Source organism: Toxorhynchites rutilus, chromosome 1 (assembly GCF_029784135.1).
Source record: "Toxorhynchites rutilus septentrionalis strain SRP chromosome 1, ASM2978413v1, whole genome shotgun sequence".
Taxonomy (NCBI): domain Eukaryota; kingdom Metazoa; phylum Arthropoda; class Insecta; order Diptera; family Culicidae; genus Toxorhynchites; species Toxorhynchites rutilus.
In genome coordinates this window covers 170,287,354-170,302,153 of record NC_073744.1, presented here as the reverse complement: position 1 = coordinate 170,302,153, position 14,800 = coordinate 170,287,354, and positions in this window count along the sequence as shown.

Below are 14,800 nucleotides of genomic sequence, written 5' to 3'. Positions count from 1 at the left end.
ATATGCATTAAGCCGCAGGGGGAAATAAATTTAAACATAGAATAAAAACATCAAAGAGAGCAACCACTCATCAGTGTGAATGTCACATACTGCGTTCAGCAGCATATTTTTTCTCCAATGACTTCGGCGGGAAAATAAAATCCAAATCGAATGGCGGAAATGCATCCTGATAGGATTTGGAGGCTGTCACGTGGCACGAATATATTTGTCATATGCGATGTGGGAAAGGAATAAAATATCAACAATTTATTAAAAGAGTGGCAAAAAATAAATAAAATATTTACATGTCATCAGACTGGTTAAATGTTTACCGGGCATGATTTGCGACCATTGAAGCGACTCTTGGTGCTGTTAGTGGGATGCTAGGTGGGAGGGAAATTTAATCAGCTAAAACTGTACTGCCTGACGGGATTTGATTGATTTCATCCAATCATGGACAATTTGCGTCCGCACGTGTTAGTGCCATAGTGTCATAGGGAATGCACTTTGAATCAACAATAGATCGAAAAAAAAAATGTTTCGATGTAAGTATTTTTAAACTAAATACACACAAATACAGAAGCCGAGTGCGCTTTTTTTTCAAAAAATCGTCTTTTGTTTTGATGAGCTATTTCAGTTTTTAGAAATAGTTTTGACGTTTATCAATGTAATATTGATTATTTTCCAACAATGTTGATGTGATTTTCTGCCCAATTCTTTCAACTGAACTGAAACACGATGGTGCCTCGATCATCATAGTACAAAACTCATTTCTCTCTAGTCGAATCATCTAAATCGAAGTAATACCCCGCTATTTCTTGAAGGCTTTTTACCCTGCCGGGGGAGAGCTTTTATGAATTTAGGAGTATTTTTCGGCTTATTGGTTGTTTACGTTTTTCCGATCTATCGCTCAATTTTCGCGCATTGTTTCCGGGTTAAGAATGCCGTCAAAGTGCAGCTCATGTTCATTTTTGTGAAGAAGATATTTTACTGCGGTTCTTCTTTTGTTTAATTTTCTGTTTTTTCTTGAATTATTTTTTGAACTGTTTGCCGAATCTTCTGAACATACTGATTTTTATGAAATATTATCTAAATGTTCTGATCAGATTTGTCTTAACTGTTTTCACAATTTTTATTTGAAATTTCTGAACCTTCCAAAAAACGATATGTATTATTTTCTGAACATTCTGCATTATTTACTGAGTTTCATTGTTTTTTTTTATATTTTTCAATATTCTGATCCGGCAAACTTCGTCCCGCCCAAAATTTGTTTTTGTTATCAATACCTTCAAACATTCACGTTTTCTTACTAAGCGCAAGTTCATCAGTCTAATCGCAGAACTGTTCATTTATTGATCTTCGAATCGACCCCGTTGAATTTACCTTTTACTATGAAATTCCTAGTACTTCTACCAAAACCCATCATTATAATATCAGATTACTTTCAGACAATTCTCGTTCAAGATTTTTCAACCACTTGCAAATAACATGTTTCTCCGTTACATGGAATAAATGTTTTATACAGAAAACATGATAGAATAAAGACAGACCCCTCCTCTCTTCTCCCCTCAGAGAGGGGGGAGGAGTGTCCATTCACCACAGAAACGTTTCGTGCCCCCTAAAATCTTCACAAGCCAAATTTGGTTCCATTTGCTTGACTAGTTTTCGAGTCATGCAGAAATTTGTTTTTCATTTATATGGCAGAGTGTATATATATATATATATATATATATATATATATATATATATATATATATATATATATATATATATATATATATATATATATATATATATATATATATATATATATATATATATATATATATATATATATATAAGTTAACGGGTTTGGAGGTTCGGGGGAGTTTTTAAAACTACAAGGACCGAACCGTCACAGTTGAATATTGGGAAAAGACTGACTTTATTTTTCTAACTTAAAACTAAACTCAAGTCCCTAACCAGGCATCCGGCTGCCACGTTCTGCTGACTGCGGTTTTTTTCGTCATTGGCATCGGGGTTGCTGATCAATGGATTTCGTTCATCAGTGTTTCGGTGCGCTTGAAATGCCGATGGTGCAATATGCGTGCACCAAGCACTCTGATCGATGATGTAGCGATATGCGATTGATTGGCCTCTGGACTCGTCACTGCTGATGTTGCGTTCCCGATAAACTTGGTGCTGGTGATCGCTATGTGGTTGAACGACCTCCTTTGGGGCACGTGGACTATCTACTAGGGTACGTGGACCATTTGTTGGGCTTGTGGGCGATTCGCTGGATAACTCGTTAGGGTACGTGGACTATTTGTTGGGCTCGTGGGTGATCCAGTGGGTAACTTATATATACAGGGTGGACCATTTAAAGTGGAAGGATTTGTTTTTGCAATAGCAAAGTAAAGAAGTGGAATTTTAAAAATTTTTTTTTGAAATTCATTTATTTTGGTCCAAGGAGATTTGTTCTAACTACTTTTTGATTATGATATCTCGTAAATGACCGCCTCTGGCCTTGACCGCAAAATGTGCCCTTTTTTCGGCATTTTCCATCACTTTGCCCAATGTTTCGGCCGATATGGCAGCAATTTCTTGTCGGATATTGTCTTTCAGCGCAGCCAGGGTCCTTGGTTTACCAGTGTATACCTTGGATTTTAAATATCCCCATAAAAAAAAGTCAGGAGGCGTCAAATCAGGTGATCTCGGTGGCCAGTCATAATCGCCGTTTTTCGATATTAATCTTCCGGGGAACATTTCGCGCAATAATTTGGTCGTGGCAGCCGCTGTATGGCATGTAGCGCCGTCCTGTTGGGACCAGTAATTGTCCAATTCATTTTCACGAACAAATGGCAATAAAAAATCGGTTATCATTGTCCGATAACGCTCCCCATTCACGGTTACCGTTGCTCCATTTTCGTTTTCAAAGAAGTACGGGCCGATGACTTTATCGGCATAAATACCACACCACACAGTAACTTTTTGGTCGTAAAGAGGTTGCGTTTCGATGAATTGAGGGTTTTCAGTAGCATAAAACCGACAATTTTGTTTATTCACTCCTCCATTCAAGTTGAAATGCGCCTCATCAGACATTATGATTTTTTGCCAAAAGCCACGTTCATTTTTGGCCATTTCGATGGTCCATTTCGCAAAATCAAGTCGACGTGGTAAGTCAGATGGGTTAAGTTGTTGAGCCATTTGAATTTTATACGGAAACATTTTCAAATCAACACGAATTATGCGTCGGAGAGTGGTTCGAGCGATGCCTAACTCTTGCGAACGATGGCGACCTGATGTCGATGGAGTCTCTGCAACACTGGCTCGAACGGCATCAATATTCTCGTCGAAACGTCTTGGTCGTTGTCTGGACAGATGACTGGCATTACCAACACTACCAGACGATATAAATTTGGCATAGAATCGACGTATAGTGTTATCTCCAGGCGATGTTTTAACTTTATTTTTATTTTTCCACGCACGTTTAGTTAACACAATTGAGAAGTTATTTTGAATGTACAGCTGAACAATTTCAGCGCATTGTTTAGGTGTGTATTGTTCCATGGTTAAAATTGTACTGAAATGACGCTTCCAACGCGGTATGACATTTGTTAATCTGACATCTCTGTCAGAAGTTATGGGGTTGCCAGATGCTTCCACTTTAAATGGCCCACCCTGTATATATATCTATATCTATCTATCTATATATATAAAAATGGAGTGATGTCTGTCTGTCTGTCTGATTCTTATAGACTCGGAAACTACTGAACCGATCGACATGAAAATTGGTATGTAGGGGTTTTTGGGGCCGGGGAAGGTTTTCGTGATATTTTGAGACCCTGCCATACTGCCATGATATTTTTGGGGGGCTGCCATACAAATGAAACACAAATTTCTACATTACTCGGAAATTAACCAAGCAAACGAAACCAAAGTTGGCATGTGAAAGTTTTAGGGTGCAAGAAATGTTTCTATGATGGTTAGACAGTCCTTCCCCCACTCAAAGGGGGGGCTGCCATACAAATGAAACACAAATTTCTGCATTACTCGAGAATTAATCAAGCAAATGAAACCAAATTTGGCATGTGAAAGTTTTAGGGTGCAATAATGTTTCTATGATGGTTAGACAGTCCTTCCCCCACTCAAAGGGGGGGCTGCCATACAAATGAAACACAATTTTTTGCATTACTCGAGAATTAATCAAGTAAATGGGCGGGACGAAGTTTGCCGGGTTAGCTAGTATATATATATATATATATATATATATATATATATATATATATATATATATATATATATATATATATATATATATATATATATATATATATATATATATATATATATATATATATATATATATATATATATATATATATATATATATATATATATATATATATATATATATTAGGCTGTCAAAAAAGTCCTGCGGTATTTTTAATTGAATTTTCATTTGTTCATAAAATTAGTTACAATCATCTGTTTTAGGTCAAATATGCGCCGTTTTGTTCGATGACTTGTTCCCAACGAGATGCCAACTTCATAATACCCCTGTTATAGAAGCTCGCTTCCTTATTGGCAAAAAACTCGGATAGCCAATTTTCACAGGCCTCTTCATGCGTCGATACGGTCAAAGATGTTTTTTTGCGTCAACGTGTGTGGCACCCATACATCGAGCTTCTTTGTGAATCCATGCTTCTTCAAATGGTTAATAACGGTTCGATGACTTATCCCCAGCTCTTGGCCGATGCTACGGCTGCTACTATGCCGGTCTTTCTCGGCTAATTCAGCGATTTTGTCGCAATTTTCGACGACAGGCCTTCCGGAGCGTGGCGCATCTTCGACGACCTCTACACTAGAACGAAAACGTTGAAACCATCCTTGTGCGGTGGAAATGGAAACTGTATCGGGTCCATAAACTGCACAAATTTTATTGACAGCTTGAGATGCATTTTTGCCTTTGTCATAGTAGTACTGTGAAATATGTCGGATTTTCTCTTTATTTTGCTCCATATTTGCGACACTATAACTCACGAACGACTTAACCAAACAAAACACTGTCAAGGACTATATTATAGCGCGCAAAAACACTTTCCAACAAGCTATAGTATGACTCGATACAATGAATACAACTAGAACTACGCGCTTACAACGACACCTCGCGGAAATAACGCAGGACTTTTTTGACAGCCTAATATATGAAAATGGATTTCTGTCTGTCTGTCTGTCTGATTCTTATGGACACGGAAACTACTGAACCGATCAACATGAAAATTTGTATGTAGGGGTTTTTGGGTCCGGGGAAGGTTTTCGTGATAGTTTGAGACCCCTCCCCCCTCTCTCAGGGGGGGAGCCATACAAATTAAACACAAATTTCAACATTACTCGGGAATTAATCACGCAAATGAACCGAAATTTTGCAAATTGAGATTTAAGAGAGCAATAAATGATTTTATGGTGGTTAGATTCTCCACCCCCCTCTCTAAGGGGGACTGTCATACAAATTAAACACAAATTTCTGCATTACTCGAGAATTAATCGAGCAAATGAAACCAAATTCGGCATGTGGAGGTTTTAGGGTGCAATAAATGTTTTTCACGGTGGTTAGATACTTCTCCCCCCTCTCTAAAGAGTGGTTGCAATACAAATGAAACGAGAATTTCTGCTTACTCGAGAATTAATCAAGCAAATGAAACCAAATTAGGCATAATGAAGTTTTAGGGTACAATAAATGTTTCTATGATGGTTAAACTATCCCCTCTCCCTCTCCTTCTCTGAGGGGGGAAGGCTGCCATACAAATGAAACTCGAATTTCTGCATAATTCGAAAACTAAACAAGCAAATGGAACCAAATTTATCATTCGATTTTTTTTGGGGACATGAATCGTTTCCATAGTGAATAGACATTCCTTCGCTCTCTCTCTCTCTCTCTCTCTCTCTCTCTCTCTCTCTCTCTCTCTCTCTCTCTGAAGGAAGGGGGATAGGGGGTCTGCCATACAAATGAAGCTTAAATTTATGCATAATTCAAAAACTAATCAAGCAAACTGAACCAAATTTGGCATGTGAACATTTTAGGGTGCAATAAATGTTTTTATGGTGATTTGGAATTAGGGAGATTCCTACCGTGAAGCAGATGACCGACTGTTGCTTATCGGTTCTCCCCCAACAGCTCCCGCAGGTGAGTGTGGATACGATTCGGCCGACAGTGGTCTGGCTGACACAATGTAGTTATGAAGAAATCAAATTACCTAAAATCTGTCAGTGTCCATGTGCTATATGAAACGTTCCATACCAGAAAAATAAAAAGAAGAAAAAACGAAGCAGTGGACCAAAATAGAAAGAATAAATATGAAAATAAAACTAACATTTAGTTCAGCGAATATGATCTTTGTTCGGATCTGGAAATGGATTTTTATGTGATGAAACGCACTCCGATATCTTCTTCTATCTATACCAATGAAAATGTATCGCCGAATGTGTTTTTTTTTATCCCATTTATTTATTTATCAGGTTCATTAGCATTTTATCTGTAACAGAGCCGGGTTTTTATCGTGTACATGTACATATGTTTATGTTTCTATGAATTGTAAATTATACAGTAGAAGTAGTAGCCATTTAGGCGTTAGGTTTTCTGTTCCATTACATTATGGTAAATTACACTGTAGTAGCCATTTAGGCGTAAGGGTATTCTATCTGTTCTTCCATTGTTCAGCAGACCGGACAGGGGAGACAGTTGATATTGATCATTGTTGGGTTATTTATAGAACAGCAGTCCGATGTTTCTTGCAGAGCAAAGCAGTTGTATGGATGAATCGATCTTTGTTCCACCGTGGATCGATCTCCATAGCTGATGATGGTTGCGTGGACGTAGTTATTCTATAACAACACAAAGATGGTCAATTGAGGGCCCTGAGTTTGAACTCACGATCGATCGCTTAGTAAGCGAACGCGTAACCAAGTGGCTACGAAGACCCCCTGCCGAATGTGTTGATAAGAGCAGAACTCGAGGAAGGAATCGTCCGATTTAGGGTTGTCTTTATTCTATCATATTTTCTGTATAAAACATTTATTCCATGTAACGGAGAAACATGTTATTTGCAAGTGGTTGAAAAATCTTGAACGAGAATTGTGTCTGAATATAATCTGATATTATAATGATGAGTTTTGTTAGAAATACTAGGAATTTTACAGTAAAAGATAAATTCAACGGAGTCGATTAGAAGTTCAATCAATGAACAGTTCTGCTGTTATACCCATGAACTTGCGCTTAGTAAGAAAACGTGAATGTTCGATGGTATTGATAATAACAAATTGTGGGCGGGACGAAGTTTGTCGGGTCGGCTAGGTTGTTATAAGAAAACTCAGAAAATCTCACATTTTTGAATCCATTGAACCGTATCTATACTTTCTTGTGCTCTCAGTTGATGTGTTATGCAGAATTCATTTCTTCAGAGTTCAAAAAGTGTTCAAAACCCGGAATTCAACACCACAGTTTCAATTATTATTCTCAATGTTCACCCATCGGTCACAGGCCGCTCCGACACTTCCACCCAACATTGTTGGTAATTGTTAGTTTGCGCGGTGGGTTCACAATACAAGGAAATTTTCCAGCCCACACGTTCAGCAGTGCAACCGCACATAATGGTGCCCACATTTTTTCCCCCCTTGATTCCTGATTCATAAAATTAAAAGGCTCTATGCTGTGATTATGCATTTTGTGGAGCGCTCAATTGAACCAATTACTTAAACATCGCCGGCATTTACCGGATCTCGTTTGGTTCAGCGGACAGCCGATCCACATTTCAATATTTATACCATTCGCAGCCACATGATTTGAATTAAAATTACCCCGCTCCGCCCGGGCGGGGGTAACCCTTTGGGCTCGAGGGTCCAGTGTGTCCACGCGGAAGCCAATCCGGCGATAGTTGAATAACAACAAATCGTTTATTTACACTTTAACTTGCATATAATTAAAATTTCAATTATCCTCCACACAAATTGAGGGCGGTCCGCTGGAGGAGGTAAGCGGGGAAAAAGGCTCGGGCTTAATTCAACATGACTGGCTGTTTGAGTGCCTGACATGAGCATTCGCTTGGCTGGAACAGTTTTTCATGTGCTAGTGCAAATCAAACGTATCGATTCAGGTCGAAATGAATTCGAGAAGATCGTCACCATCTGTTTTCCACTCGAGAGAGCACAACAGATAACGCTAATAAATTATGTATAATCCGGAGAACTTTTAGCAGACACAATAAGTAACAAGATGAGCAACTTCAAAAACAATAAACACACGAATCCTGTTTCTGAAACAAAGAAAAAACTATCATCTCTCCTGCCAGAAGTAATCCCTTTCCGGGAAAACCTCCCCGAGTGACAATCGTAATCGCAGTAACAAATGAAACGTAACTGTACTCTCGTCGTGCTGACGGAACTTCCAAGCTCACATAATACTCCCCAAAAAGCGGCGCTATAATAATCTGTCAAGTGGCATGTAAAACTCTCCAAATGAGCACCATCTCGCATAGTAAACGACAACGACGACGACGACGACGAGCAGTTTTGTTATCCTCCCGACACAAATCTTCCTCGACGAATTCGGGGCAAAACCCTCGCTCCGGCCAACGCCGAGCCGGATCCCGGGATGATGGATGTGAGAAATTTGTTCAAAACTGGTGCTTTCGCTTCGCTTGCACTGGTGTTTATCTAGCAGAAAGTTCCTCGCAGAAGATGGAATTATCAATTTCCGCCCCCTCCAAGTATGCCCTCCACACCACCAGCGCTCCCGGAGCGGGAGAACAAAGTTTGCTACATCTTAGTTTCGAGGAATTTCGTATCGCTTCTAATCCCATCGAACGACGGGTTCGGGGGCGGGGAATTCAGCCCACCCGCCTTGCACATCCTGATTGGAGGTATTAGCTCGCTTTTGATTACATAACCGCAAACAAATTGCATAAAGTTTGATTAAATTTGATAAGCGCTCTGCGTCGTGTAGACACTGGCAATCATCAATGGGGTTTGGATAGTTCGGGTTGCGGGAGATTCCCCAGCCCGTAATCATGGTGACAGAGTGATGCCAGCATGATCGTCTCTACTAGCCGCAGCCGTAGAGCTATCTGTCTGGGGGCCGCCGCACGCAAAACTTTCCCAAATTTAGAAAGACATGTGAGCAAAACTATTTCCCAGAAGATCAAATCATGACAACGTCGACATCGTTTGGTATGCACCCCCCAAGCGCATCGCACTGCATGAAAATATGTAATGCAATCCTGTGTTATCAACCGAGCCGCTCCGCAAGTGTATGAGTAATCCAAAATGCCACTAAAGGAAACTAAGTCAATCGTGAAGAATGGCAAATTGCTTCCTTCCTGTGTGAAAATGAGTTTCAATTTTGCTCCCAGCAGCAGCGACGACGACGAGAGCGCTACGAAGCTGCTCGCTGCCCTGGAAAAGGATGAAGTTCGACTTGGGCCAAAATCGAAGCCTGACGATGCACAGATTGTGTGACTGGCGGAAATTTTCCACACGTTATTACCAGTTGCATTCGGAGCATTTGGAGTGGGAGTGTGCATTCGTTGCAAATCGGGGAGTGGGATGCATGAATGCTGGGGGAAATTGTCTGTGATGCAATTTCGGTGCGAATTCAGAATCGAATCATGTAGAAGCAAAACGTGGATGCCTCTGAGTGAAGTCCTAATTGAGAGGATTTGTGCTTTAGAACACTCACCTTATTAACACATTGTTGAAGATAGTTTCGCATTGAAGCACACCGATGTGTAATGTAGATGTGATAATAAAACAGTCTGAATTAATTCCAACAAAGAGATTTGTTCAATATCTGCTTCATAACTTCGATATGAGCTGAAGAGCTGTGTTTCTTTTATTGCCAGATGATCCGAAACCGCTCATTATTATGAAATGATGGGCCCCATTATAGAAATCGAGGCGATAAGAATTTTGCTCGTTAACTCTATTTTACTATTATAGAAATCGAGCAATTCGATAGCACCGAGCGAGTGATAACTATCGATGCAAATGTCAGAACTTTTCGAGTTGTTTGGTTCACTTGTTGCATTTCTTCAGAGAATTATTTTGTTTTGGCTTGAATCCCTTTGGGAAACATTTCAGAAACGCTTCAATATATGCAATTTGCAACACATGTTCGTTTGTTTTGATCAGCATTTATATTACGGTGCTGCCAAAATAGTCTATAAAAGGTAAGTGTTCAATCCAGCATTATTTATATTAATCATGTTATAACTTACAATGCAGAATCTAATTCCAGTGCATATTTCAGTGGCGGAAGAAAAAAACGAAATCACCACCAGTTTGAACGGCTCCTTAAACAATGGAAGCGAGATTGCTCGAGGTTCTTGTGGAGGTAGTCCTCATATATTCCCGGTGTAGGAAAAGTTGGAGGAATTCAGAGAGGAGCTTAATGCACTGAGACCACCTAGGTTCAGAATGGCAGAAAGTAGGTATTTCTTTTACGATACACATAACTTTCATAAGTAAATTTTATCATACTCTTTGAATTTCTTCCAACCGAATTTCCTACCTAAAAATTGCTTACTTCTACTAGCATACATTAGTACGTTATTTTTGGCAGCAATTTTCTTTTTTATTGCTATACTATGCCAAACTATACCACTTTCACTACAATAGATCAAACTAATGGTCGGAGTGTTATAATGCTCTATACCATATGCTAAAGCTATCCTGCAAAACAATAATGATTTTATTTAAATTACAGGTTTGGATTGACATGAGGGGAAAAGTAAAGAAAACACTAGCACGCAACAAGCGAGAATTTAGAGCAACAGGTGGTTGCCCCAATACAATAAAGCTATCGACGCCGCTACAACAAGAAATCGACGCTAAAAAAGAATCACATGAATAACAAAAATTGTTTTGCTAAAAAAAAGTGATATTCGTGCATGACTCTTTACGGAATTCCATAGATTTCCTAATAATTATATTTTTTTGTACAACAAATTGTTCCACGCTGTCGTTTTTATTACACATGCATGCGTGCCTTGCACCTATTAAGCTTTATTCTTTGAGGGAATATCAATTTACTCCAAAACATAACCATATCAACACTTTTGGAAATACATTTTCATAGCAGATGCCTCAAAAATAGATTTGGCATGAAACATTTCAAACTTGTTTCAAAATATTTCATCACAACCGCTGACATTCGAGCTTGCTAACGAATCGAGCAGTTTTCCTCGATTTCTATAATTCCAGATTTTAATCGGTGTGATAGTGATAGTGATTGTATCGAATCCTCGATTCGATTTCTATAATAGGGCCCGATTTATTTGAACCTAAGTGATGCGGACTCAGTTCACTTAATTTTCAAACAAATTCATGCATTTTTTCAAAGTGATTTCTTTCAATAAATTCTCATACCACCAGAGATGCCAGATTTACAGATAAGTTTGTAAATTCACAGACATATCTGTAAAATACTTCTAATTTTTGTTGCAGAATTTTTGGATTTAACAATAGTTTACAGGTTTATGAAAAATGAGAGGCTCTATTCATCACATCAAATATATTCGACTCGCCGTATGACATTTTTCCATAGTTTTAATACATAAAAAGTTTTCATATTTAGTGACGTTAGACCTATTTTTTGAGTCATTCATTAACACTTTGCTGTCTGGCATAACCACTGTGGTTACGTGCGCAAAATAGGTCGCATCGCAGTGATGTCGTGAGCATAGTATGGCTCAGTGGCCGACGACAGTACTTCAGTAACTTTTGCATTCTGTTGGTGTTTTGTTTGGTAACAATAACTTGTACACGTCAACGTTTTTTTATGATTTCATAAGTACTTTTGCCCTGACATCATTGCAGACGAAATAGACGATACGATTCTTCACGATGAATGAAAAATTGCATTAATTTACTATACATACTATACATTTACAGAGTTTTCCAACTTTAAATTCCGAAAGTAAATTGAAATAAAACACACTTAGAATTCGAATTTCGATGAAACTTTTATTTTAAATTAAAGTTTGGTTTATGCCATTATGTGTGAAATACAACATCATTCAAATGTCCACCTAGGGCTTCCTCGCACGGTAACAGTAATTTTCGATGACTTTTCGGCACATATGGGCGGTATCTCGGTCATAACTTCACGAATGTTGTCTTTCAAATGTTCAAGAGTTTGGCATAGACACGGTCTTTCGCATAACCCCACAAAAAAAAGTCTAGCGGGTTCAAATCGCATGATCTGGACGGCCAATTGGCATCACCAAAACGCGAAATTATGCGTCCCTCAAATTTCGTTCGCAATATGGCCATGTTCGGTCGTGTTGTGTGGCACGTGGCGTCGTCCTGCTGAAACCACATGTCATCCGCATCTATATCTTCAATTTGTGGCAAAAAAAATCGGTTAACATGCGGCCATAGCGCTCACCATTCACAGTTACCGTCTCGCCGTCCTCATTTTCAAAGAAATACGGCCCGATGACTCCACCAGACCATAATGCGCACCAAACAGTGACTTTTGGCGGATGAAATGGCCTCTCAACAATCACGTGTGGATTTTCTGAGCCCCATATACGGAAATTTTGGGTGTTCACATAGCCACCGAGCTCGAAATGTGCCTGAAGAAAATTTGATGCGAAAATTCAGCATTTTGCTGCTATTGTTCGTTCACCCAATCGACGTATGCCCGACGCATTCCATGGTCACCACGCTCTAATTTTTGTACCAGTTGGGCTTTATATGGATGTAGGTGCAAGTCCAAATGCAAAACTCGCCACAATGATGTGTTTGACAAGCCCAATTGCTGAGCACGCCGTGGAATCGAAACATTCGGGTCATCCTCCACGCTGGCAGCAAATGCAGCAATATTTTCGGCCGAACGCACATTACGATGATGCACAGGTTTCACAATATCCGCTACGGATCCAGTTTGTTCGAATTTACGCACTACATTAGCGATTGTGTGCTCTGTAGGCCGTCCATGACGACCAAAATTTTTTCATCATTTTTATAGTATAATTTAACAAAATTAACACGTTGTGCGATGCTAAAACGATCCATATTGTAAAATGGCAGACATTCAACTAACGATATGACGCTTTGGTTGACAGCTATGTCAAACGGTTGTCAGCGCAGGGCTGTATAAGGACCGTATCGTTAATTATGGGTACGCTCAAAACACAGCTTTATTTCAAATATTGCATTTATTTTTCAGTTCTGATATCAAAATATTGTATCTTATGAATGAAAGAAAGGAGTAACAGTAAAAAATAATCAAGATTCTGATTTTCGCGCCAATGATCGCACCTGCTTCTTGATGTCCCTCATTAGGTTCTGGACAACCGTCTCATCGACTTGTTTGCTCACATTTATCCAATCCTTTTTGAACTGCTCAAGGTCATCGGCTGCCTTGTCCTTCTTCCGCAGTCGTCCCTTCATCAAAGCCCAAAATTTTTCAATAGGTCTTATTTGCGGACAATTTGGAGGATTCATCTCCTTTTCCACAAAATCGACATTATTCTCGCGATGCCAATCCAAGGTCAAACGTGCATAGTGGCATGATGCCAAATCAGGCCAAAATAGTGTCGGACCAGTGTGCTTTCGGATGAGCGGTAACACACGCTTTTGGAGACATTCTTTCCGGTAAATTTCACCATTCATATTCCCGAGAGTGAAGAAAGGAGATGATTTCATGCCACATTGACAAACAGCTTGCCAAACCAGCACTTTCTTACCGAATTTTTCGCAAAAAATTGACTTCTCCGCGTTCGGGACATCTGTTCCTTGCTTTACAGTGTAAAACTGTGCCCCAGGAAGAGTTTTGTAGTCCAGTTTGACGTAGGTTTCATCATCCATGACGATGCACAGTTCGCGTTTGCTTAAAATCCCATCGTAAAGCTTACGGGCACGGGTTTTCACGGAACTTGCCTGAATTTGGCTGCGTTTGGGACATTTTTGCTTTCTATATGCCTTCAGTGAGTTACGTTCTTTGGCACGTTGAACCATACCGATTGATGTTCCACACTTTTTTGCGCAATCCCGTATCGATAATTCCTTTTTTCTTTCAAATTGCCTGCAAATCTTTTTATCCAAGTTTGGCTTGGATGGCCCAGGTTTTCTGCCGCGACCGGGTAGATCCTTCAATGTATTATACATACCAAATCGCTTGATAGCGTTTTGGACCGCATGGACGCTTACTCCTTCCGCCTTCGCCAATTTTCTCATTGATATTCCTGTTTCGGAGCAGTATCTGGTCACAATGGATTTTCGTTTTTCTTCTGTTAGCCCTCTCATGATTGCACTTTTAGGAAAAAACGATCTTTTAACAATGCTAACTGAACGCTAACTGTGTCAACAACAGGAGAAAAATAAACAGCTGTCAAAACAAGCTATAGTCTTTTTCAGACGGAGACTCTAAGGCGTACCCATAAATAACGATACGGTCCTTACTTTCGGAAGCCCGAAATGGAAAACCCTGTACTATACTACACTTCGAAATTTCATGACAGTGAGGGAACACAGTCGAGAACCTATTAGAACTATCGATGAGATTGGTAAAACTTAACAGATTGTAATTTCCCGATAATGTCAAGAACGGCCGGCGACAAACCAACTAAATCGAATCAGCGCTACCGGCGTCAAGCGAATCATTTTTTAGCAAACGTGTGGACGGCAACATGTGCGTCGCTGATTTTCTTAAAAATGACTCTCCTAGCGGGGTCTTTTTTCAGCAAACGACAATGAGTTGATTCTCAAAGCCTGAACATCTTTGAGTAATATTAAGATTGACTACATCCAAGCGATGACGGAGATCGTTTCATCCCTGTCC